At 48.2% G+C, this 25194-nt stretch overlaps 1 protein-coding gene across 2 annotated transcripts in view; it reads left to right on the top strand.

Moving 5' to 3' along the window:
• Positions 1-25194, top strand: part of rabgap1l (RAB GTPase activating protein 1-like) — a 698291-nt gene that overhangs the window by 3343 nt on the left and 669754 nt on the right. Inside the window, exon 2 of one of the 2 annotated variants that reach the window (XM_038795177.1) lies at positions 2113-2172. The exons of the other annotated variant lie outside the window; for it this stretch is intronic. The gene's annotated coding sequence lies outside the window, so the exon portion shown is untranslated. The remainder of the gene's footprint in view (positions 1-2112; positions 2173-25194) is intronic. 2 annotated transcript variants of the gene reach the window in all.

The following is a 25194-nucleotide window of genomic DNA, read 5'->3' as shown; positions in this document are numbered from 1 at the left end:
AAGAGGAGACACCCCCTCTGCGAGAGAGAGAGACACCCCCTCTGCGAGAGAGAGAGACACCCCCTCTGCGAGAGAGAGAGACACCCCCTCTGCGAGAGAGAGAGACACCCCCTCTGCGAGAGAGAGAGACCCCCTCTGCGAGAGAGAGGCACCCCTCAGGAGAAGACCCCCCTCTGCGAGAGAGAGAGACCCCCCTCTGCGAGGAGAGGCAGAGACACCCCCTCTGCGAGAGAGAGATGACACCCCCTCTGCGAGGAGGAGAGACACCCCCTCTGCGAGAGAGGAGAGGACCCCCCTCTGCGAGAGAGAGAGAGAGAGACCCCCTCTGCGAGAGAGAGAGAGACCCCCTTTGCGAGAGAGAGAGAGACCCCCTCTGCGAGAGAGAGAGAGACCCCCTCTGCGAGAGAGAGACACCCCCTCTGCGAGAGAGAGAGAGACCCCCTCTGCGAGAGAGAGAGAGACCCCCTCTGCGAGAGAGAGAGAGACACCCAACCCTCTGCGAGACGAGAGAGAGACCCCCCTCTGCGGAGGAGGAGAGAGAGCCAACCCCCCATCCCTGCGGATATGAGAGAGACACCCCTCAAGCGAGATGGAGAGAGAGACCCACCCCCTCAGCGAAGGAGAGGGAGAGGCGGACACCACCCCCTCAGCGAGAGATGAGAGAGGACACCCCCTCAGCGAGAGAGAGAGAGAGACACCCCCTCAGCGAGAGAGAGAGAGACACCCCCTCAGCGAGAGAGAGAGATACCTCCTCAGCGAGAGACAGAGACCCCCTCAGCGAGAGAGAGAGGGAGACTCCCTCGGCGAGAGAGTTAGAGCGAGTGAGAGACCCCCTCAGACAGAGCGACAGAGAAGGGGACCCTCAGCGAGAGAGTGAGAGATGACCACTCTTCAGGAAGGCTTTCGAGAGAGATGCCATCAGTTGCAGGTGGACCTGATCTGTGTGTGGAATGGGCTGTGAGGTGTCTGGAGAGAGGCCGATGGCGAGGAATGCTGCAGCGAGAGAAAGATTTTGTGGTTGCATGGTAGGGAGTTAAATGGAAACCCAATATTTTGTTGGCATCTGGGCTTGCCTCTGGTGGCTTGAGTATCTTTGTGACCCTTGTAGTGAGAGAGAACGGGGAACGAATGTCTTTCACTTCAGACAGAGCTCCTGAGTGAGGATGAAGCTTTGTATTTGGATGCCTGTGACTGTGGTGTTCGTGCTGGCTGTATCCTAACATCCAGAGTTTGATGGGGGTGGGACTTGACTGGAATGAGAACAGGTGCTTACTACGCTATGTTCTAAAGGGGAGTTTTAATATCTGGGAGATGAGGATCACGCCCACCCCTCATCTTGTGACGATTTACCGTCCAGTCTGCTTCAGAATGTAGAGACTGAAATTGTAAGCCATCAGAAAGATTGTTACATTTTCTTATCCTCTAAATATACCATCTTACAAACCACAGTGTTAATATTCCCTGGCTTTTGTGTTGTTCCTAGACAGCAGCTATTAATTTCAAATAATTTGCAACCTGCCTTATCTGTACAGGTAGTGTGAGCCTATCATCAGTGACTCTGATTCCTACTCCTAATTTATAATCACAGAGTGCCTTACTTCATCATCTCCCTCCTATAGATGGGGCTGGTTGCTGCTCTGGGTGTACACACTGACATTTTCACTCTTGACTTCTTTACTGTTGTGAATGTGGTGTCTTTGATCATGTTGTGCTTTGGCTAATTACCTGGTCAGATATTTATTGAAAGCCTGTGTAATATTGTGGCAGTGAGACTCTTTTCAAACAAGCTGAAAATTGGAACAACCTTTTTTTCGTGGTTTTAAACAGATTGGGAACAGAAAGAATAGTCTGCATTCTATTTAATATCTTGCCCTTCAATTCCATGTGTATTTTGATCTACCAGATGGTATTGCTCAGAACTTCCAAAAGTGAAGCTTATTGTACCCAAAGTGGAGTTTCCATGACAAATTGGTTTGGTACCATAAATGTATGCTGTTGTGGGTGTGTATGTTCATATCTCAGGCTGTCGTCCTGCTTCTCTCTCTTTCTTCTCCCCCACCCAGTGTTTAATTTCCTCCAACCCCCACCCATCTATTTTGCTCTCTTCCCCAGAAGTGGCTAATGACTTGGATACCACGACAATGTATGAGGATTGTGTGGAGTGAAGTTTAGGTAAGAGCAAATCCCAAAGAAGATGTTTTGTGGCCATTTGACAACTGAAACGATATCTTTGCATTTTTTAGGCCAGCATTTATTGTCCATTCCGAATTGCCCCTGAGAAGGTGGTGGTAAGCTGCCTCCTTGAACCGCTGCAGTCTGTGTGGGGTAGGTACACCCTTGTCTGTTACCTGTTCGGGAGGGAGTTCCAGGATTTTGACCTAGCGACAGTGAAGGAATGGCGTTATATTTCCAAGTCAGGATGTTTTATGACTTGGGAGGTTGTGGTCTTTCCATGCATCTTCTGCCTTTGCCTTTCTCGAGGTGGTAGATTATGGGTTTTGAAGGTTTTGTTGAAGGAACCTCCGTGAGTTACTGCAGTGTATCTTGTAGATGGTACATACGGCTGTGACTGTGCATCGATGGTGGAGGGTGTGAATGTTTTTGGAGCGCAGTGATTAGCATTGCTGCCTCACGGCGCCGAAGTCCCAGGTTCGATCCCGGCTCTGGGTCACTATCCATGTGGAGTTTGCACATTCTCTCCGTGTTTGCGTGGGTTTCGCCCCCACAACCCAATTGCCCCTTAATTGGAAAAAATTAATTGGGAACTCAATGTTTTTGGAGCTGCACTCATCCAGGCAAGCGAAGAGTATTCCATCACACTCCGGACTTGTGCCTTGTAGATGGTGGACAGGTTTTGGAGTGTCAGGAGGGGAGTTACTCGCCTCAGGATTCCTAGCCTCTGACTTGCTCTTGTAGTGACAGTATTTATATGGTTAGTGCAGTTCAATTTCTGGTCAATAGCGATCGTAGGGATTCAGCAGTGGTAATGTAATTAAATATCAAGGGGAGGTGATAAATTCCCTCTTGTTGGAGATGGTCAGTGTCTGGCACTTGAAGCAAAAGACTTTCAAAGACAGCTTAATAGTTCGTCTGAACAGCAGCAGCACATCATCGTCGATAATTGGGAGCAACTTTCTGAAAATGAAGTGTGAAAAGGTCCATCCATGAAGGCACCTCCTACCAAAAAGTTTGTGTCATTTCCGATGCTGAAAGTAAAAGACAGCTGAAGGGTCGAGATTCTCAACCTGCTGCATCCTGAATCCAACTTTCAATAGGCTTCATCAGTCGCAAAATAGCTCACTGCAAAAATTATGTGATATTCTGGCTCTCCTCTGTATTGGGTGATGATGCCAGTGCCATTTACAGTTCTCCGTTGGGAGTTAGGCATGGATTGTTAATAGTAGGAGCCGTTCACAACAGCCAGAAGGAAGCATTACAATGGAAACTGATCTTGTCCTTATCATGTGCTCATGTGGCTCATTTCAGGATGGGTCACTGGTGATGTAGGAGCTTTGCTTTGACTTAAAAATACTTTTGTAGATTTTCCACAACCTTGGGACATCCTAAAGCATTTGACACTGCATAGCACTCAGTGCAGTCACTGTTGCAATGCAGGAGTGGTTAGTAACTCGGAGAAAGTGTTGCAAGAAGTAATTGTGACACAGGAAGTTCATATTGACCTCAAGACTTTGAATAGGGATTGCACAAGGCATATCAGAGGCATGGCCACTTTTGCCTGCCTCTAGCCTATCTGATTTTCCTCTCTCTCTCTGTCAGATATGAGGTGGGTGATGTGGTGTTGCGTTGTGGGGACAGGAGCCATCAGCAGTTGCATATGACCTTCAGCGGCTTCCGATTCACCTCTTGCTCCAGTCTCATGCCCCCTTCCTCCTTGGCCACCTCTTCCATAGAACCATAGAAAAGTTATTGTACAGAAGGAGGCCATTTGGCCCATCTTGTCCATGCCAGCCTGAGGACGCCCTCTTTCTAATCCCATTTTCTGCCACCGGTCCATAGCTCTGTATCTTACAGCACTTAAGGTGCGCATCCAGGTAATTTTCAAAAGAGTTTTGGGTCTCTGCCTCCAACACCAACTTGGGCAGTGAATTCCAGACTCCCACTGCCCTCTGAGTAAAAAAAGTTCTTCCTCATGGCCCCTGGTTCTAGAATTCTCCACCAAGTGAAATAATATTATAGTGTCCACTATATATCTCTTCCCCTCATTATTTTGTACATGGTTGCCATGGCATGTTATGCAGTTTAACACAACGAGCAGTGAAAATACAGGTCACACTGGCAGGAGTTACTTGTACTTTCAATGAGTGCCAGTAACCAAAATTTAATATCTGATAGATGTGTATGGATAAGGGTGTTTTTACCTGTCTGTATATTTTCTGATTGATTGTGGTGTTGTGAGCCTGTCTTCTGAGGTCTGGTGCATGCTTGTGATCTAATTACTGTCCGGTGCAGCTTCTAGGGAAGTGGGCTGAAGAGTATTGAGGTCACCCGTAGTTTAATTGCTGTCTGGTGACCAAAGCTTTCAGATTGCCAGATGTTTGCAAATTTCCCCATCAGAAATAAAACTCAGTGCTTTCCTTTTTTATTTAATACTTCTGACACTTTGGAATGTGATGTCTGTCATGTGATGATTGTTCTTTTAAAAGAACAATTGTCTGTCGATGCTGTAGTAAATATCTGAGCATTTTCAGTTTTCAGGGTGGTCATGACATTTTCAGTGTTTACCAGAAATTGCAACATGAAAAATTATGCATAGACAGAATGTTTTAGAAATACTCAGCAGGTCCGATAGCATCTATGGAGAAACTGGTAGAGTCCCTCCAAGATCCAGCAGTGTCCGAAAACCAGATGTTTTGTTTCAGCGGCTCTGCAAGAATTTTAAATGAGCGATAAAACCTGCTGGCCTGTTTGAAGAGTAGCTGTACCGGCACCATAGCGTGTCGAGTAGTTATCTGATTCGCACACCTGACGTTTTGAGTGGTTTTGTGACCCCACCTGGCCCAGCTCGGAAAGGTTTGCGGGGTTGCTGCATTGGCGTGGCTTCGTGAGCTTGTAGTTTCCTGTGCTCATTGGTGGTTGGAGTGCCCCTTGACCCCAAAGTGCTTTGTAATCCTATCTTTTGGTTTTCATAAGTCTCCTGTCTGCTGAATTTCCCCTGGAAACCAGTATTACAAACCCAGACCAGTCCCCAACAGTGGCTAGGATACTGGACAGAAACCTCAATATTTTATTTTAATTTTGTACGGTTGTGAGGAAAGGATGAAATGCTCCAGGAGTGATTTCATGCAAAATAGGTATATGGTATGTTAAAACAAACTTTCTTGCTAACACAGTATTAAAATATCTTTAACATCACACAAGAAAATAGCTTACAATTACCCGCTAATCAATATAATGATACAATCACCCTTAACTGCTATCTTTGTTTCCACTCAAATAACAAAACCATCTCGAGTCACAATCCACTTTTAAATACAGTTAGCACTCAGGAATACTGTTATGACAGCCTGGGCTAGTGGGTGGTCAATTCCAGCCCCACAGGCTCTGGAGTCGCAACACTATTGAATTAACCAATAATTCGATAACGTTTCTGAGATCTTTGACCCTTGACTGCTCCAATGACTTACAGGCACCAGATTGATAAGCGAAACACACAACTGTTTACTTATAACTACAATAGAGATAAGGGATGCAATAATTATACCATAATGGTGGCCAGCTAATCTATTACTTCTCCCTTTGCCGTCCCACCCTCTACCTTAACACAAGACATATGTGTGGAGGAGGATGGGAAAAATAAAAGAGGATAAGATGGAAGGTGGGTGTCCTTGCTTTGAATGTTGAAGTTGTTTTTCCAGTTAACTGTCCTTCCAGGACGTGAAGTGATTGAGAAGCACCGGTTGGGTGACCAATGAGGGTCTTCTGGCTGCAACCTTCAGGCAGAACTCTCAATCTGTGGGATTCCCTCTGGGGAGTCACTTTAACATGCATGAACCTGGGCCTTCACTTGGAAGATCCGCCTCAGGTCTGTTTAATTTTGACTTGCTTCCAACTCCACAAGAATAACTATCAGTCTCACTGAGATAAGACTAGAGTTCCCCACATGAGATTTTAAAAAAGTTTTTCAAACAACCCACCCTGCCTGGAGCTGTGTTGGACTGGACTTTGCTGCAGAGAAAGGTCTTTTTCTTCAGGTCTTTAGAGAAAGATCAGAGCCGGGGCCCTCTAACTTCATGATCAAAACAAAAACTGAAAGCAAGCACACAGTATCACAAAGTAAGGAACATTCTGGAACGATCAGCACCAACCAGCATCGAGTTGAGACCCGGGACCGTCAAATTGTCCATTGGTTGACAGTCAATTACATCAAGAGGGGCCATCGCTGATATCAGCACAACAGCACAGCCTTTTGGGGGATTATTTATTTTTTAAGTAAAAATGGAAGTCCATCTTCAAGGTATAGGCCCCCAGGAATTGCCCAGGTACAAAATTTATAAAAGCTAAAAAGCACATAAATTACAAAGGAAAACAAGAGACTGACAAGGATTTACAAATAGGTTCCTTACATTACTTGCTGTAAAATGATGCCTTGTAAACTCCACTTTGAGAAAGAGAGAGATCTTTTGAGACTGTTTGAAAGAATCTTACCTGACCCTGTCAGAATAATGCAGAATCTCTGGCTGTATTTCTTCAGAAACCTTCTCAGCTCCCTTTCAACCCCTGGCTCCTCGGTTAACTATATCATCTTATTAAGCTGAACACAATGTCTCTTAATTATCGACTCCCCAGGGAATCCTCTTAATATAAATTAAAGTCATTCGCCCAAACTTTTACGATGCTTCATTTGCACTTCTGGCTCCAAAAAGCCGAGCTAATTTTCAAACCATGATTTTTAAAAACATTAAAAAAAAAAAAAAAAAAATTTTTATTGAAATTTTTACAAAATACAAAATATAAACATCTTAACTCTATTAAAAACCACCCGCGGTAACACCCCATGAACAAAACCCCCCCAGCTTCAAGAGCAACTTCAAACAAAAGGAAAGAACAAAAACAAAGAGCACCCAGACAACGAAAGGGAAAGAGATATCACCCTCCACAAAACAATATATATTTACAGGTAAGCATCTTCGTAATAATAACTGTGGCCTCCCCCCTTTAGCCGGCATACATATTTTACATTCCCCAATATGGCCGAGGCACATGTTTATTGGCATTTATTTAGTTTGGTTTGGGCCTTAGCTAGCCATCAAATCCCTGAAACGAACCCGTAGCCCTCCCCCACGGCTACCTTCCCCCGATTCCCATCCATTTTCCCCTGATTCTTGGCCACCCGACTATTCTTCCTCTTGTATGTTGGCCACAAACGGGTCCCGGAACAGTTGCATGAATGGCTCCCACGTTCTGTGGAAGCCGTCGTCCGACCCTCGGATGGCGAATTTGATTTTCTCCATTTGGAGAGATTCCGAGAGGTCGGCCAGCCAGTCTGCAGCTCTGGACGGTGCTGCTGACCGCCAGCCAAACAGGATTCTACGGCAGGCGATCAGGGAGGCAAAGGCAAGGGCGTCTGCCCTCCTCCCCAGGAATAGATCTGGCTGGTCTGAAACCCCGAAGACCGCCACTATCGGGCATGGCTCCACCCTCACCCCCACCACTTTGGACATAGCCTCGAAGAAGGCTGTCCAGTACTCCACAAGTCTGGGGCAAGACCAGAACATGTGGGCGTGGTTGGCCGGGCCTCTTTGGCACCGTTCACATCTGTCCTCCACCTCCGGGAAGAACCTACTCATACGGTTTCTCGTTAAGTGGGCTCTATGTACCACTTTTAGTTGCGTCAGGCTGAGCCATGCGCACGTGGAGGTGGAGTTGACCCGATGCAGTGCTTCGCTCCAGAGTCCCCACCCTATCTCCATCCCCAGGTCGTCCTCCCATTTCCTTCTTGTTGCATCCAGTACGGTGTCGTCCCTTTCTACCAGTCGGTCATACGTGTCGCTACAGTTCCCTTTCTCTAGGATACTTGCGTCCAGTAGGTCTTCCAGTAGTGTCTGTCGTGGCGGTTGTGGGTACATCCTTGTCTCCTTTCGTAGGAAGTTTTTGAGCTGCAGGTACCGTAGCTCGTTCCCCCCAGCTCGCCGAAATTTCTCTGTCAGTTCGTCCAGTGTTGCGATCCTGTCGTCCGTGTATAGGTCCCTGACTGTCAGTGTCCCCCCGTCCTGCCTCCACCTTTTGAAGGTGGCGTCAGTCAGTGCTGGTTTGAACCTATGGTTGTTGCAGATGGGAGCCTTGTCCGACATTTTGTTCAGGCCAAATTGCTGCCGCAGTTGGTTCCAGGATTGGAGGGTGGCTGTCACCACTGGGCTGCTGGAGTGTTTTTTGGGTGGGGATGGGAGTGCTGCCGTGGCGAGGGCCCGGAGGGAGGTCCCCATGCAGGAGGCCTCCTCCGCACGCACCCACTCGGCTTCTGGCTCCTGGATCCATCCCCTTACTCGCTCAGCTGTTGCCGCCCAGTGGTAGAATTGTAGATTCAGGAGGGCAGGCCCCCACCTGGATTTTCTTTGGGACCTTCTTTGGGATCCTAGCATTTTTACCCCCCCCATACGAACGCCATGATAAGTTTGTCCAGCGCTTTGAAGAAGGCCTTGGGGATGTAGATCGGAATGGATCTAAACAGGAAGAGGAACCTGGGCAATACGTTCATTTTGATCGTATGGACTCTCCCCGCGAGGGAGAGTGGGAGTGTGTTCCATCTTTGCAGGTCCTTTTTTACTTCCTCCGCCAGGCTGGTGAGGTTCCATTTGTGGATCCCTTTCCAGTCATGGGCTATTTGGATCCCCAGGTAGCGGAATTTATGTCGGGCTTGTTTGAACGGCAGCCCCTTTAGTGCTGCCGCGCCCCCCCCCTCCCTGCTGGTGTACTGGGAAGATCTCGCTTTTGCTCATGTTGAATTTGTAGCCAGAGAAGGCTCCAAACTCTTTCAGGAGCGCGATGATTCCGTCCATGCTGCTTTGTGGGTCCGAGATGTAGAGGAGCAGATCATCTGCGTAGAGTGAGACTCTGTGCTCTCTGCCTCCCCTTCGGATCCCCCTACAATTTTTTGCTGCCCTGAGCGCAATTGCTAGCGGTTCGATTGCTAGTGCGAACAGCAGCGGGGACAGTGGGCATCCTTGTCTGTTGCCCCTGTGCAGCTGGAAGTATTGGGAGTTGATATTGTTGGTCCGTACACTCGCCATGGGTGCGTTGTATAGGGGCTTTATACACCCTCTCAAATTTAATGAACCCCGCCATATCAGAGATCCAGGCCTCCACGCTTGGATTTTAAAAAACATGACTGCAGCAGTCACATAATAACTCAGGCTTTTAACCTTTACTGCACTAAATACATATACTACAATATATCTGAAATTCATCATTCATCACACCAGCAAGGTCCGAAATCCAGTACAGACAAAGTCCTCAGCTTTCCGCTTTTGAGACACTACCTGCCTGACTCTTCAGAACTCAACTCGGTTTTTTCAGCTCTGAAGAATGAAAATGATTCTCTTATACCATAATGGGGGTAGGATCAGTCAAGAGAATCATGAAGCAACTTGAAAAGTTACCAACCAAATTGTTTTGTCATGCTGACTATCGTTTTCCTCTTTCAATTGGATCAACTGGATCTTAAATCAAAGCAAAGTATTGATTTATTCACCTGCAAGTGAGAGTTCATTTTGAAAATAATATTTGGGATAGTGTGGAAGTAACTTGAGAAACCTGTCCGAAGGCAAGGTCTGCTGGGATGGAGAGTGTCCGCTCAACCTTGTGCCTCGGCCTGGTTGGGATTGGGGGGATACAAGGCAGGATTTGGATGTCGCCTTTGTTGTGTGTTTTTTTAAATTAATATATCTCTGTTTCCTTGTTTGAACAATTTTCAGCTTTGTGTTGTAGTTTAGATCGTGTTTGTTAATTATGAAATTTTAATAAAAATACTATTTAAAAAAAAAAAGCTAACTTGAGAAACAATGTGATAATCATAGAATCCTTACAGTGCAGAAGGAGGCCATTCATCCCATTCAGTCTGCACTTGCCCTTTGAAGTCTACCCATGTCCACCCCCTGCCTGCTCCGCCCATTCCTTGTAAACCCTACAACCTAACCTACAAATCCCTGGACACTTAAGGGGCAATTTGCGGTCAGTCCACCTAACCTGCACATTTTTGGACAGTGGGAGGAAACTGGAGCACCCGAAGGAAACCCACGCAGACACAGGGAGAATATACAAACTCGACAGACAGTGACCCAAGGCCAGAATTGAACTCGGGTCCCTGGTGCTGTGAGACAGTAGTGTTAACCACTGTGCTAAAAGTGCTCGGTGACTCCACCTAACATATGGACGCTAAGGGCAATTTATCATGGCCAATCCACCTTACCTGCACATCTTTGGACTGTGGGAGGTAACTGAAGACCAAGACTGGTTTCTCAGCACTGCAACCCTGAAATAGCTTGTGAACACCACATCCATGCTGAAACACACCCAGCAACTCAAATCTGCAACTCAATAGAGTCTGGAATTTGTGACTGGTGAATCTACTTTTTAAAATGGATTTAAAAATGACATCTATTAACCTGCAAAGTATTAAAGCTACTTTGCGATGTGTTGCTAACTTTGGTTGTCTGGCCAAAGTGAAAGCTGACCTTCTGTTCCTGCAGGAGTATGGGACACTGCACCTCAGCAGCTGCAGACAGTGGTCGAGCTGGTGGTTCCAGGGGCCATCTATCTGGTCAGGATGAAATGTTTGCCATTCCTCTGGCCTGGGTATTCTGTTGTGGCGTGACAATTTCACCATCACCGAAGTTAAGGAGGAGGTTGATGGACTCCTCATTGTAAACACACAAAAATGCTCATCTCGGATTCATTAACGTGCACACTTTGGCTGCAAGGAATGAGCGGCTGGCTGTCCTTCAGCAGTTCCCACCGTTGCTGGCTACTTCCAGACTGGCCATTATGGCCGGTGACTTCTACTGCAATGTCGATGCGGCTGGACAATTGGCGATGGAAATGGTAAAAGAGTCCATGCTGCATGACGTGTTCAGCAGCCCTGCAGATGGAGTGTAGGTGCACATGGTTGTGGCCAGACAGGTATGTCCACTTTAGGATAGACTTCCTGTTTGTATCCCATGCGTTCACGCTCAAGTCCATCAACGTCAAGTCCACCGACGTGAAGCTGGTATTCTTCTCTGACCACTGCCTCCTACTGGCTGACATCACTTGCAGGAAGACCAGAGGGTGGACAGGAGGACAATGGAAGCTGAATGTGAAACTGTTGACCCCAGAGAACCTCAAAGAACTCAAAAGGGATTACAAAGGTTGGAGAACCGTGAAATCACTGTTTCAGTCTGTATAGCACTGGTGGGAAGCAAAGGCGAGCATCGATGTTTTTCATCCTTAAAGGTGTTCAGAAGATGAGAGAGAGATGGGGGGAAATGTCCTGACTCCAGAAAAGCATGCAGAATATGTCAAGGAGGATCTTCGAGAAGAGTCGCAAGCTTCACTCTTTGCCTCAGAGGCCTTGCGTTCATCTTACGATCCATCAGGAAGGATTCGGGAATACACGAGAGTGACGTTTTGGGCAGCGGAGGCACTCAAGCTAAAGCAGCCCTGTACATGGATGATGACATTGTCTTGTGCTCGGATTCATTGTCGGTGTGCAGGCTAATGAATGCCTGGGAATCTGGTCTTCGAACCGGCCTCGGGAGCCAAAGTAAATTGTGACAAGAGTGAGGCCATGTCCTTCGGGGACTGAGCTGAATAATCCTTCGTCCCCTTCACTGTCAGGTCAGACTGCCTGAAGGTGCTGTGGACATGCTTCGGAGTGCCTTGGGCTCCTTCCAGTTTTTGGCATATTGCCAAGGTGAGCAGAAACTGGGCATGCGGGAGCGGCGCTCCCTCTTCATTGTGTATAAGAACCTAGTCATCAGGTGTGAGTTGCTCTCAGTTTTGCTGTATGTGACACAGGTCTGGCCCATACCCCGATCCTGTACCACCAGAGCCATTTTCAAGTTGATCTGGAGATCAAAGAGCATGTCCGAAGGGACACCATGTACAATTCTCTAGCTAAGGGAGGGGGAAATGTACTCATTGCTGCCCTCATCATGATGGCCACCTTTGTGTGGCTGCATCAAGCTGTGTGCTTAGATCCTCGGTATCCCAAGTGCCACTATGTACTGAGGTTCTACCTGTCCCCGGTGTTGTGAAGGATGGACCTGGCCATGTTGCCACGGAATGCTCCACATAGTTGGACTGTGCCGTGTCACCTGTCCCTCGTGGAAAAGATTGTTGAGAAAAACACCTTTTTAAAAAAAATAAAATAATTTTTATTGAAAAATTTTGAATTTATATAACAACGAACCATAATAAAATACCAAAAATAACAATAATATTAGCAATCATAAACATTCGCCCCACCACCATGAACAACACAGCATATTAATAACAACGCAAATTAACACAATATTAAGTTACATAATAGAAACTACAATAAGGAACACCCCCCCCCCCTGCTGCTATTGCCCAAGATACCTATCTTTGAGCCAGGAAGTCTAGAAAAGGCTGCCACCGTTTATAGAGCCCTTGTATTGATCCTCTCAGGGCAAATTTGACCCTTTCCAATTTTATAAATCCCGCCATGTCACTGATCCAGGTCTCCACACTTGGGGGCCTCGCATCCTTCCACTGCAGCAAGATCCTTCGTCAGGCTACTAGGGACGCAAAGGCCAGGACACCGGCCTCTTTCGCCTCCTGCACTACCGGCTCTACCCCAACTCCAAAAATCGCGAGTCCCCACCCTGGTTTGACCCTGGATCCAACCACTCTCGACACCGTCCCCGCCACCCCCTTCCAGAATTCTTCCAGTGCTGGGCATGCCCAGAACATATGGGCGTGGTTCGCTGGACTCCCCGAACATCTGGTGCACCTGTCCTCACCCCCAAAGAACCTACTCATCCTAATCCCGGACATATGGGCCCGGTGCAGCACCTTAAATTGGATGAGACTAAGCCTCGCACATGAGGAAGAGTTGACTCTCTCCAAGGCATCCGCCTAAGTCCCGTCCTCTATCTGCTCCCCGAGTTCCTCCTCCCATTTAGCCTTCAGCTCCTCCACTGACGACTCCTCCACCTCCTGCATTACCTTATAGATGTCAGACACCTTCCCCTCTCCGACCCACACCCCCGAAAGCACTCTGTCCATCGTCCCCCGCGAGGGCAGCAAAGGGAATCCCTCTACCTGTTGCCTAGCAAACGCCTTTACTTGCAAGTATCTGAACATGTTCCCTTGGGGAAGCCCAAATTTATCTTCCAGTTCCCCCAGGCCCGCAAACCTCCCGTCAATGAACAGGTTCCTCAATTTACAGATGCCCACCCTTTGCCACCCCCTAAATCCCCCATCCCTGTTCCCTGGGATGAACCGATGATTACCACCCAATGGAGCCTCCATCGAGCCCCCTGTTTCCCCCCTATGCCGTCTCCACTGTCCCCAGATTCTTGGGGTCGCCGCCACCACCGGGCTCGTGGTAAACCTCTTAGGGGAGAGCGGCAACGGCGCCGTTACCATGGCACCCAGACTCGTACCTCTACATGACGCCACCTCCATTCTTTTCCACGCCGCCCCTCCCCCCTCCATTACCCATTTACGCACCATTGACACATTGGCCGCCCAATAGTACCCCAAAAGGTTGGGCAGCGCCAGCCCGCCTCTATCCCTCTCTCGCTCCAGGAACACCCTCTTCACTCTCGGAGTCCCATGTGCCCACACAAAGCTCAAAATACTGCTAGTCACTCTCCTAAAGAAGGCCCTGGGGATAAAGATGGGCAGGCACTGAAAGAGGAACAAGAACCGCGGAAGCACCGTCATTTTGACGGACTGCACCCTCCCCGCCAACGACAATGGCAGCATGTCCCACCTCTTGAACTCCTCCTCCATCTGATCTACAAGTCTGGTGAAATTATGTTTGTGAAGAGTCCCCCAGGTACCTAAACCTCTCCCCTGCCCGCCTAAGCGGGAGCCTACCAATTCCTTCCTCCTGGTCTCCAGGGTGCACCACAAACACCTCACTCTTGCCTAAATTTAGTTTATAACCTGAAAAGGTCCCAAACTCAGCTAGCAGCTCCATCACCCCCGGCATCCCTCCCACCGGGTCCGCCACATACAGTACAGGTCATCGGCATACAACGACACCCTATGTTCCTCCCCACCTCGCACCAAACCTCTCCACCTCTCTGAATCCCTCAACGCCATCGCCAGCGGCTCGATTGCCAGTGCAAACAACAAGGGGGACAGGGGGAAACCCTGCCTGGTCCCTCGGTAAAGCCGGAAGTACTCCGACCTCCTCCCGTTCGTGGCCACGCACGCCATCGGGGCCTCATATAGCAGCCTTACCCATCTAATAAACCCTTCACCAAATCCAAACCTCCCCAACACCTCCCATAAGTAACCCACTCCACTCTATCGAAGGCCTTCTCCGCATCCAGCGCCACCACTATCTCTGCCTCCCCCTCAATCGCCAGCATCATGATGACATTCAACAATCTCCGCACATTCGTGTCCAGCTGCCTTCCCTTCACAAAACCTGTCTGGTCCTCGTGTACAACCCCTGGCACACAGTCCTCTATCTTGGTGGCCAGGATTTTTGCCAGCACCTTGGCATCTACGTTGAGGAGAGATATGGGCTTGTATGAACCACACTGCTGGGGGTCCTTGTCCCTCTTTAAAATTAACGAAATCAGCGCCCGCGATATCGTTGGAGGCAAAGTCCCCCCTTCCCACGCTTCATTTAAGTGTCCGCACCAGCAAGGGGCCCACTAGGTCCACAAACTTTTTATAAAATTTCAACGGGAACCCATCCGGCCCCGGTGCCTTCCCTGACTGCATCTGCCCGATCCCCTTAACTAGCTCCTCCAGCTCAATCGGCGCACCCAACCCCTCCACCTGCTCCTCCTGCACCTTCGGGAAAGAAAGCCCGTCGAGGAACCTCTCCATTCCCCTCCTCTCCCCCGTTGGCTCCGACCGGTACAGTACCCCGTAATAGTCCTTGAAGACCTCATTAACCTCTACCCACTTCCGCACCACATTCCCACTCTTGTCTCTCACTCCAGCAATTTCCTTAGCCGCATCCCGCTTGCGGAGCTGATGAGCCAGCATCCTACTCGCCTTTTCACCATGTTCGTACACTGCCCCTTGTGCCTTCCTCCACTGTGCCTCCGCCTTTCTAGTGGTCAGCAAATCAAATTTAGCCTGTAGGCTGCGCCTCTCCCCCAACAGTCCCTCCTCTGGTGCCTCTGCGTACCTCCTGTCTACCTCCAGCATCTTTCCCACCGGTCTATCCCTCTCACTCATCTCGCTCCTCTCCCTGTGTGCCCGGATGGATATCAGCTCCCCACGAATCACTGCCTTCAGGGCCTCCCAGACCACCCCCACCTGAACCTCCCTCGTATCATTCACCTCGAGGTACCCCTCAATACTTGCCCGGTCCCTCCTACACAACTCCTCCGCCAACAACCCCACATCCAACCGCCACAACGGGCGCTGGTCCCGCACCTCCCCCATCTCCAACTCTATCCAATGCGGAGCGTGGTCGGAGATTGCAATGGCTGAATACTCGGCCTCCTCCACTCTCGGAATCAGTCCCCTACTCACCACGAAGAAGTCTATCCGAGAGTAGACCCTATGTACGTGGGAGAAGAAAGAGTACTCCCGTGCCCTCGGCCTCACAAACCTCCATGGATCCACCCCACCCATCTGGTCCATAAACCCTCTCAGTACCTTGGCCGCCGCCGGCCTCCTACCCGTCCTAGAGCTGGACCGATTCAGTGAAGGATCCAACACCGTATTGAAGTCCCCCCCCCCCCCAATGATCAGACCTCCCGCCTCCAGATCTGGGACCCGTCCCAGCATACGCCTCATAAAACCCACATCGTCCCAATTTGGGGCATACACACTAGCAAGTACCACCTTCTCTCCTTGTAGCCTGCCCCTAACCATAACATACCTACCCCCCTTATCCGCCACCACCTCCGATGCCTCAAACGCCACATTTTTCCCCACCAGAATCGCCACTCCCCGGTTCTTCACATCCAACCCAGAGTGGAAAACCTGCCCCACCCATCCCTTCCTCAGATGGACCTGGTCCGCCACCTTCAGGTGGGTCTCCTGAAGCATTGCCACATCTGCCTTTAGCCCCTTCAGATGAGCAAGTACCCTCGACCGCTTCACCGGCCCATTCAACCCTCTCGCATTCCAGGTGACCAACCGAATCAGAGGGCGTCCCGCCCCCCCTCCCCCGTCGACTAGCCATAGCCCGTCGACTGCCCGCCCCAGGCCAGCACCCCCTGCCCGACCCAGTCCCCACAGCGACAACACCTCACCTCTGTCCCCCCAGCCCCCCCCCCCCCCCCCCCCCCCCAGCTCCTTCGTGACCCTACCAGCAGCAACCCGATATTCCCCTTTCCCCCCCCTCCCTTCCTCCCCGGGCTAGGAACCCACCTAGCCGCGAACCGTCCTCCATTGTACTTCCGTGGGTCAGTTAACTTCTGCTGACCCCGGAAACTCCCGCCAATAACCCGACCCCTCCCAAAGTGGGATCATCCCCCAATCTATCCCTCCTCCAGGCACCGCTCCAGCGCGGGGAAGAACCAGTTAAGGCCCCGCCTCCCTCCATCATCATCTCCATCCCCCAGCGCGGGAAACCAGAGGAAAGCCTACGCTTTCGCACTGCCCCACCACACCCTTCTGACGCAGCTCCCAAATACCAGCCCCACTCCATACCCCCAACCCGACATTGAATACAACAAACCCCCCCAACCCTCCCCGCAAGATACAAAACTCAAACAATGCCCCACAGCAAAAAAAACATAACAGAACAACCATAAATAACCATATCAAAATTGCAAAAGTACAAAAATAAGAACACAGCAACAGCAGAATCCAGCAATAAAGTATTACAACCGACCCCGCAACCCCCAACCCCTAGTTCAAGTCCAGTTTCTCCGTCCGCACGAAGGTCCACCCCTCCTCCGGGGAATCGAAATAATTATGCCGGTCCGAGTAAGTTACCCACAGGCTGCAACATTCCAAACTTTATCTTTTTCTTGTAAAGCACCTCTTTCGTCCGATTAAACCCGGACCGCCGCTTAGCCACCTCCGCACTCCAATCCTGGTAGATCCGTACTACCCCATTCTCCCACTTGCTGCTCTTCACCTTCTTGGCCCAGCGCAGCACACACTCCGGATCACTGAACCGGTGGAACCTCACCAGCACCGCATGCGGGGGTTCATTCTCCTTAGGCCTCCTGGCCAGTACCCTGTGTGCTCCCTCCAGCTCCAAGGGCAGATGGAAAGACCCGGCCCCCACTAGCGAGTTCAGCATCGTAGCCATGTAGGTTGTCAGGTCCGACCCCTCCAGCCCCTCTACAAGGCCCAAGACCCGCAGAATCTTCCGCCTCATGCGGTGATCAAGCTCCTCAAAGCGTTCCTGCCACTTCTTGTGGAGTGCCTCGTGTCCCTCCACCTTACTCACGAGGATCCCGGCCTCCTCCTCTCGTTCAACTCTGCAACTCCTTGATGGCAGCACCCTGGGTCGTCTGAATCTCCGAGAGCCTTCTGTTCGTTTCCTGCAGAGAGCTCAGTACCTCAGCCTTGAAGTCTGCAAAACAGCGCAGGAGAGCAGCTTGTTGCTCCAGGGCCCACTGCTTCCACTCCTCTGGAGCTCCACCGGCCGCCATCTTGGATTCCTTCCCCCGTTTTTTCTGGGGAGCTGCTGCTGATTTTTCCCCCTTTCCACTCCGAGTTCGAGTCATGGACTGCGGGGAAAGTCGATCTGCGCACCTTCTCCCACCGGGAGACGTCAAAGAATTTCCGTTTTGGGCTCTAAAAAGAGCCGAAAAGTCCATTTAAAACGGGAGCTTCCAAATGTGCGGCTTCCTACGTCATCGCCGCCACCGGAAGTCGAGAAAAACACCTTTGACCACAAGTCCCTTAAAAAAAAGCGTCCTAGAGGCCCTGCGAGAAACTGAGATGGTGGATCATGTCAGATGGTTCTCTGAGTAGTCATCAGCAAAATTCCTCAGCACCAGAACTTTCAAACACGCACCAAGATCTAATTCAGACAGTGGTGAGAAGGACAGTCCCTGTCAGATCCTTCATGCATGCCCGAAGTCTCTTCAACACATCTCATTGCATTCTGCCCTAAAAGTGGGTGGGAGGGAGGAGAAGAGGAGGCGGTCGCACACCTCCTTGTGGAATGTGCCTTTGGAAAGATGGCCTGGAGGGAGATGCAATGGTATTTGTCGATGTTCATCTCCGGCAGCTCTGTGACGCAGGACTCTTGTGCTCTACAAGCTGTTCCCGGGGACAGACGGACACTGAGACAAACATCAACTGCTGATGGCCGATCATCAACTTGGTGAAAGACGCTCGTTGGTCAGCTGAAACTTGTTCGTTTTCCAGCGCGAGGAGTTGTCCATGACAGTATTGCAGACCAGCAGATTGCAAGGTCCAGGGCTACATGCTGAGAGCCGCTTTTGAACATGGGGCAGCCACCGCCAAGGCTCAATGGAGTAAGGCCCCTATGTGAGGCCAATGTACACCGAGGGGCTGGTAACCATGTAAAATGCCTCTGTGTGCTTAATTCTAACCTCATGTAACTATGGAAGAACTGCAGACTGCAACATGACCAATGTAGATCGTTTGAACATAATTGTACTCTCTCTAACAATATTGAAATGTTTCTAATGTTCTCATTACTGAATTGAAGCACCTCAAGAATGCATCTTGATCTTTGAAGGAAAAGTGAATATCAATGCACTTTCCTGTTGTAACAATTTGAAATGTTTTGTAATGTTCCTTTCAGATATTTTACGAATAAAGTGCATTTGTGCCAAATAAATTCCAAATTGAAATATTTCATCATGTACTTCTACAAATTTTATGAGTAAAGTATATTTTAAGTAAAATAAATCTCTTGTCTGTGATCCACCTTAGCCTTTGTGCCATAATTAACTCCAGGATTGCTGAACAATATTGGCACTCTAAGCTAGTGGTAGTCTTTTTCTGGTTTTATGTAGTGAGTACTGTAATATGTACACACAAAACAGCAATATCATCGAGGCATTTGGCATGCAGGAATGAAGCAACAGCCTTGAAATCTGTTTTTGTCCACTCATTGGGTGTGCCTTCATTCCATTTTTTAACGAATGAGTTACGTGGCACAACTTGTGCTGAAAGGAGCTGATTTGAAGAGTTTGATTTTGGTGATTTGTTTTATTCATTCATGGGATGTGGTCACTGCTGGCAAGGCTTGTGTTGACTTGTGCTTTGTAGTTGGTGGACAGGCTTTGGAGAGTCAGGAGGTGAGTTACTCGTTGCAGAATTCTTAGCTTCTGACCTGCTCTGGAAACCACAGTATTTATATGGCTAGTTCCGTTTTTGATCAATGGTGACCCCCAGTATGTTGATTGTGGGGGATTCAGCGATGGTAATGTCATTGAATGTCAAGTGACGATGGCTAGATTCTCTCTGGTTGGAGATGGTTATTGCCTGGTACTTGTGTGGCGGGAATGTTACTTACTACTTGTCAGCCCAAATCTGGATATTATCCAGGTCTTGCTGCATTTGGACACGGACTGCTTCATTACCTGAGGAGTTGTGAATGGTGCTGCACATTGTGCAGTCATCCGCAAACATCCCCACTTCTGACCTTATATTGGAAGGAAGGTCATTGATGAAGCAGGTGAAGATGGTTGAGCCTAGGACACTATCCTGAGGAACTCCTGCAATGATGTCCTGGAACTGAGATGATTGACCTCCAACCACCATAACCATCTTCCTTTGTGCTGGGTATGACTCCAACCAGCGGATAGTTTTCCCCCTGATTCCCATTGACTCCAGTTTTTGATAGGGCTCCTTGATGCCGCACTTGGCTAAATGCTGCCTTGATGTCAAGCACAGTCTTTCTCACTGGACAAATTGGTGAAGGTAGGAAGTAGCTGTTGAAATTGCATGCATTGTCCACGCTTTCATCACTTGAATGCTTATTTGCAGTTTACAACTCTTTGCACCAGGATTTGCATGATTCTTGTTAAACAATTAGCTGTTGTTTTAGAAATAGTAGCATAGAGTACTGGATTGTGCAACAGTGTGCAGCACCGGTCTTGAGTTACAAAATACTTCATTGGAGAAGGACCAATTTCAGTGAGTTGAGAATGGGCCTGTCCCAGGTAAATTGGAATCAAAGATTGGCAGTGTCTGCATCCAGGCTGTTGACCCAACTATAGAAAGGCAACATTTGATGGCCACCAGTTTCTGAAATGTGGTGTAAATTAGTGCAATTATTTTGTTCATGACACAATCTACTCGGCAAATATTACACTTGCCTGCAGTTGGGCCTAGCCCTCGAGAGCCAAGCCTGGGTTTCGAGAATAGCAGATAATACATTACTTTCACGAGATCTACAACCTAGTATTCCCAACCCAAATGTGATGGAAATGTTTCTTGGGTGGTTTCATCGGCTTCCAGAATTAGACAAAGTATTTTGCATATGGACCTATCTACCTTGGGATAAATTCGGCATTTGCTGGTTTAATAGCCAACAGTTTCTTTCGAAGAATACGCAATGTTGCACAAGCTCGTTTTACATCCAGTTCGTACATGGTAGTCCTTCCGTTCTTGTCAACAATAGCAGGGTATAATGCTGCCATGTCAAAACAATTGCTTTCGGGCGATCTCAACTGTCGCACATAATAATCTTTATTGTCACAAGTAGGTTTACATTAACACTGCAATGAAGTTACTGTGAAATGCCCCTAGTCACCACATTCTGGAGCCTGTTCGGGTACACAAAGAGAATTCAGAATGTCCAAAGTACCTAACAGCACGTCTTTTGGGACTTGTGAGACAAAACTGGAGCACCCGGAGGAAACCCACGCAGACACAGGGAGATAGATAGATAGAGATAGAGATAGATAGAGAAATACAGCACAGAACAGGCCCTTCGGCCCACGATGTTGCGCCGAACTTTTGTCCTAGGTTAATCAAAGAATTTTGGACAATTTTTCATGGCCAATCCACCCAACCTGCACATCTTTGGACTGTGGGAGGAAACCGGAGTACCCGGAGGAAACCCACGCAGTCACGGGGAGGATATGCAGACTCCACACAGACAGTGACCCAAGTCGAAATCGAACTTGAAACCCTGGAGCTGTGAAGCAGTTGTGCTATCTACAATGCTACCGTGCTGCCCTTAAGAAGTTAACCTACACTCCATTATTCTACCCTAATCCATGTACCTATCCAATAGCTGCTTGAAGGTCCCTAACGTTTCCGACTCAACTACTTCCACAGGCAGTGCATTCCATGCCCCCACTACTCTCTGGGTAAAGAACCTACCTCTGACATCCCCTCTATATCTTCCACCATTTATCTTAAATTTATGTCCTCTTGTAATGGTGTGTTCCACCCGGGGAAAAAGTCTCTGACTTAGACAGTCTATCTATTCCCCTAATCATCTTATAAACCTCTATCAAGTCGCCCCTCATCCTTCTCCGTTCTAATGCGAAAAGGCCTAGCACCCTCAACCTTTCCTCGTATGACCTACTCTCCATTCCAGGCAACATCCTGGTAAATCTCCTTTGCACCTTTTCCAAAGCTTCCACATCCTTCCTAAAATGAGGCGACCAGAACTGCACACAGTACTCCAAATGTGGCCTGACCAAGGTTTTGTACAGCTGCATCATCACCTCACGGCTCTTAAATTCAATCCCTCTACTAATGAACGCTAGCACACCATAGGCCTTCTTCACAGCTCTATCCACTTGAGTGGCAACTTTCAAAAATCTATGAACATAGACCCCAAGATCTCTTTGCTCCTCCACATTGCCAAGAACCCTACCGTTAACCTTGTATTCCGCATTCATATTTGTCCTTCCAAAATGGACAACCTCACACTTGTCAGGGTTAAACTCCATCTGCCACTTCTCAGCCCAGCTCTGCATTCTATCTATGTCTCTTTGAAGCCGACAACAGAATGTGCAGACTCTGCACAGACAGTGACCCAGGCCGGGAATCGAACCTGGAACCCTGGAGCTGTGATGCAACCGTGCTACCCACTGTGCTACCATACTGCCCAACATGTGTCCTTGTGAGAGGAGGTTGCTTCTGTTGGAAGAGGTATGTATCTCTTGGGTCTTACCTATAAATGCTGGCCTTGCAGCATGGTGTAATACAGCTCCTAGGCCACACAGGGAAAATATAATACGATTCTGGATTACTGTTTGTCAGCAAGTTATGAGGGAACAATTTTGGGTTCACCCTTTAAACTCTCTTTGGAATTTATCTAAGTTCCAAGCGCTATGCAATTTACATGAAAATATTAGCACTTGACTCCACTTTTTTTTTTCAATTTAGAATACCTAATTCATTTTTTCCAATTAAGGGCAATTTAACGTGGCCAATCTACCTAGCTTGCACATTTTTGGGTTGTGGGGCGAAACCCATGCAAATACAGGGAGAATGTGCAAACTCCATACGGACAGTGACAACATAGTATCATGCATTCACTACTGTTGAACTAAAATAACTTCTTGTGTGAACTTCTAATAATTTGAGTAATAAAGTGATTGATGCACGACCAGAAAAAAACTGTAACAACAATTTTCTGTCTTTAAAGAGAAGATGGTTCGGGTGCAGTCAAGGCACATTCCCACAAAAGGGGTAGAGGGGGCAATCATAGCTGGAGATCCATGATAACAAAAGCAAAAGAGGGTAAGATGAAGCAAAATGGGTTAAGTTGAGAATACAAGCAAGAACCAGGCTTAATATGGAAGTGAAAAAGGAAATGAGAGACAATAGAGGAGTATGAGAAGAGTCCGGGAACTGATATGAGGGAATCCAAAAGTCTTCAGTAGACACAAATATTAATTGAGAAGTAAGAGAAGAGGTGGGGTCAATTAGTGATCAAAAAAGGGATCTAGGCATGGAGAAATAAGGTATGGCTGAGGCATTAAATGAGTACTTTGCATCTGTCTTAGCCAAGGAAGAAGTTGCTGCCCAAATCATTGAGTGATTAAGGCACAGAAGGAGGCCATTTGCTCATTGTGTTCATTCTGGCTCTCTGACAAGCAATCGCTGTAATCCTGCAAGTTTACTTTCCAAATCATAGTCAAGGAGGGAGTTGTTGGGATACTGGCTGGGCTAAAAATTGATAAAGGGAGGCATTAGAAAGGCTGACTGCATGAAGTTGATAAGTCATCAGGACCGGATAGGATGCATCCAGAAGATTAAGGAAACCAGGGTGGAAGCTGCCGAGCGACTGGCTATAATCTTCCAATCCTCCTTGGATATGAGTTGGTGCCAGAGGATTGGAGAATTGCAAATGTTACACTCTTGTTCAAAACAGAATTTTGAAAATGAGAAACCAAGTAATTACAGGCCAGTCAATTTAACCTCAGTGGTCAGAAAACTCTTAAAAACGACAATCCATAACAAAATTAATAATCACTTGGATAAAGGTAGATTAACTAACTTGCAAAACAAGATTGACGATTGCGATTGAGTTTTAAAAAATGATTTAACAGAGAAATGATGAGGTTGATGCGGTGTACCTGGATTTCTGAAAATCATTGAAGGTGGCAGAGACAATGGCAGCAGGGATACAAAATTGCGTGATTGTCAGGAAACAGGGTGTAGTGGTGAAGGCTGGAGGAAGGTGCACAGTGGCATTCTCCAGGGGTCGACACTTGGACCATTGCTTTTCTTAATAAATATTAATGACATATAGAGGGCACTATTCCAAAATTTGCATGTGACACATTACTTGGGAGTATCGTGAACGGTGAGGAGGATAGTGCTAAACATCAAGAGGGCACAGAGTGACTGGTGGAATTAGCAAATAAGTAGCAGCTGAAATTTACTGCAGGGAAGTGTGAAGTGACATGTTTTGATAAGACTAGGGAGAAGCAATATAAACTGAAGATGTAATTCTGAAGGAGGTGCAAGAACAGTGATCTGGGGTGTATGTGCATAAATCATTGAAGGTGGCAGAGAAAATTGTTGACACAGTAGTTGAAAAGCATCCGCAGATCCTGAACTTTAGAAACAGGAACAAAAGCAAGTTAATTAAATCCCTAGATGCAGGAGGAGGCTATTCAGCACTGAACCTTCGATGGAGTTCCCTACCTCGGCCCAATCCTCCACCCTATTCCTGCAATCCTAAGAGCATGGCCAATCCAACTAACCTGTACATCTTTGGACTGTGGGAGGAAACCAGAGCACCCGGAGGAAACCCATGCAGACATGGGGAGAATGTGCAAACTCCACACATACAGTCACCCAGGTTGGATTCGAAGCCAGGTCCCTGGCGCTGTGAGGCACTGCTGCTAACCAATGTGCCACCGTGCCATATGATGAACCCATATAAAACATTGATTTGGCCTCAACTAGAATATTCTTGACATTACACCTTAGGAAGAATGTGAAGGCTTTAGAGAGGGTGTGGAAAAGATTCTGGAGAATGGTCTCCAATTAAGAGGCTAAATGTGACTTTGGAATATCCTGATCATCTCCCAAAACTTGACAGCCACCTTTCTTAAAAGGCCACCAACGACAAGGGGATCCAACACTGGATCCGTTGTGTCAGTCAGCCTTCTACCAACTACACCATTGAGTGTTTGACCTCTACAAGTTAGCAGAGGTCCTGGTATACAGAACAGTTGTCACCACACTCCTGTATTGCAGTGAGACGCAGACTATGTATCAGTGATACGTATGTGAGCTAGAGAAATTCCATCGCCTTCGTCGTTGTGTCTCCTGTTTTCTCAATTCTCAAATGACTATTCCAGGAGAGGGAGAGAGAGAGAGAGAAATACAGCACAGCACAGAACAGGCCCTTCGGCCCACGATGTTGTGCCGAACTTTTATCCTAAGTTAATCATAGAATTTTGGACACTAAGGGCAATTTATCATGGCCAATCCACCCAACCTGCACATCTTTGGACTGTGGGAGGAAACCGGAGCACCCGGAGGAAACCCACGCACACAAGGGGAGGATGTGCAGACTCCACACAGACAGTGACCCAAGCTGGAATCGAACTTGGGACCCTGGAGCTGTGAAGCAATTGTGCTATCCACAATGCTACTGTGATGCCCTTA

The sequence above is a fragment of the Scyliorhinus canicula genome, chromosome 4 (genome assembly GCF_902713615.1).
Source record: "Scyliorhinus canicula chromosome 4, sScyCan1.1, whole genome shotgun sequence".
Lineage (NCBI taxonomy): Eukaryota > Metazoa > Chordata > Chondrichthyes > Carcharhiniformes > Scyliorhinidae > Scyliorhinus > Scyliorhinus canicula.
This window is presented reverse-complemented; position numbering and strand designations above follow the sequence as displayed.